General features: G+C 43.5%; 1 non-coding gene across 1 annotated transcript; it reads left to right on the plus strand.

Annotated features, from left to right (window-relative positions):
* Nucleotides 1–1,444: 1,444 nt before the first annotated feature.
* trnag-ucc (transfer RNA glycine (anticodon UCC)) lies at nt 1,445–1,516 on the plus strand. The gene has a single exon. It is a non-coding gene; the product is annotated as a tRNA-Gly (tRNA).
* The last annotated feature ends 512 nt before the right edge of the window (nt 1,517–2,028 follow it).

Consider the following 2,028-nt stretch of genomic DNA (forward strand, 5'->3'; position numbering starts at 1 on the left):
TTATAACACTATCCTGGGGAGGGAGGTACGTTTCCTTCCGCAAACTCTGATGACCACCCTCCCTGAAAATGACCCCCAAAACAAAAAAAATGATACCCATTTGCAAAACCAACACCAACACCAAGCTTAATGAGCTTAATAAGAAGCCTCTCCCTCCATCGCATATCATAAAACTATTTCAATGTCCAAAAACACTGCAACTACTGATTCTTTCAGTGTAAAAGGATTTCCAGATATCATTCCCAGTAGTACAAGGGCGTCATAGATCTCCCTTTGCGAAACCCACATTGGTAGTGACGAAGTAATTCTCTCTTATCTAAAACAATCATCAGCCTAATTACTATCATTTTCACCATTATTTTACACAGTGAGGAAGTGAGACAACAGGCCTGTAGAAACTAGACAGCATCGGATCCCACCCAAGTTTTACAACAGGCTTCACCACATGCCTTTTCCAGTCTCCTGGCAACATTCTTTGCTTCCAGGCCTTCTTATAAAAGTCAAACAACTTCTTTTAGACTGCCTCAGGCAGATACTGGAGTACAGTATATGATAGTTTCCCATATCCTGTCCTGGTCTATAGTACATGCCTTACTGGTGGCAAATTTCCATTTAGCCAATGTAAAGTCATCATCCATGGCAATCTCAAATGCCTCTTGTTTCTCACAAATCTTCCCACTGTCCACCAAGAGACTCTTTCATCTCTTAAAAAACTCATCCCCTATATTGTCTAGACTATGTCTGTTTGCAAACGTGTTTCTCAAACACTTTGCCTTTTCGTTGTCCTCTGCATCAAATTTCCGTTCTCCACTAATACTGGAATCTAGTTATAACCTCTGACACCATTCATCTTCCTCAGCATTCTCCACACCACCATCAAAGGATCATGGGACGGGAGGCCTCGGGAGAAAGAAAGAGGGAGGGGGGAATCCCAGAGGATAGGCAGGGAGCATAGTGAGAGGGACAGAGGGACAGAGGGAGAAAAAGAGAGAGAAATATATATATATATATGATAATAATAATAAATAAATAATGGATGGGGTGGTCCCATGATCCTCTCATATCCCTTTTGCCAATCAACTGTCCAGCTCTTGGCTTCATCCCTCCCTCTCCTGTCTTCTCCTATCAGTTTGGGTCTCCCCGTCCCCCTCCCAGTTTCTAACCTCTTACTATCTCTTCTTTCAGTTAGTCCTGACGAAGGGTCTTGGCCCGAAACGTCGACTGTACCTCTTCCTATAGATGCTGCCTGGCCTGCTGCGTTCGCCAGCAATTTATTAAGTGGGTTGTATAACTCCGGTCTGTTGGGGATGGCGATATTAATTTACCGGAATAGGACCTGCAGCAGAGTGAGGAATGATCTGACAGAAAGCAGCTCGGGGACTGGTCGAATCACATGGAACTATGGGAGACCCCTCACTACTCAGATGCTTTGCTACGTCATTGAGCGATGGTGGTATAGTGGTGAGCATAGTTGCCTTCCAAGCAGTTGGCCCGGGTTCGATTCCCGGCCATCGCAGGCTGTACAGTTTTACACTACATAACATATAAACCTCTAACATAGACACGATCTACGCAGAACTCCATGGGCCAAGTAGTCAACTCACGCTAATTCAGGCTGTGAGTGTAAATTGATTCATTAATTATCATTCACTGGTCGTGGATCACAGTTGGAATTAACATCCCTCAAGAGTTTCTCGTAAAATCCTGTTCTGACTCTATTCCAGATTCTCCAAGAATGGACACTTCACAGGAAGGATCGGCAGGATTTGTAGTGTTGCCTGATTGAAGTGTTTGACCTTGTTTGCCTTCATTGGAATATCAGAGACTGAGAGGAAACTTGACCAAATTATCAGAATCAGAATCCTTTATTATCGCCAAGTATGTGACACATACAGGGAATTTGATGCCGGTTTCCCTGAGCTCTCGCTGTACAGAATCAAAAAGCAAACAAAACAATAGTGCAAATAACCGTGAACTATATACAATGAGGTGCTGAATACCAGTGTATGTACAGGTGGACTTAGTTTA

The sequence above is a fragment of the Mobula birostris genome, chromosome 28, assembly GCF_030028105.1.
Source record: "Mobula birostris isolate sMobBir1 chromosome 28, sMobBir1.hap1, whole genome shotgun sequence".
NCBI lineage: Eukaryota > Metazoa > Chordata > Chondrichthyes > Myliobatiformes > Myliobatidae > Mobula > Mobula birostris.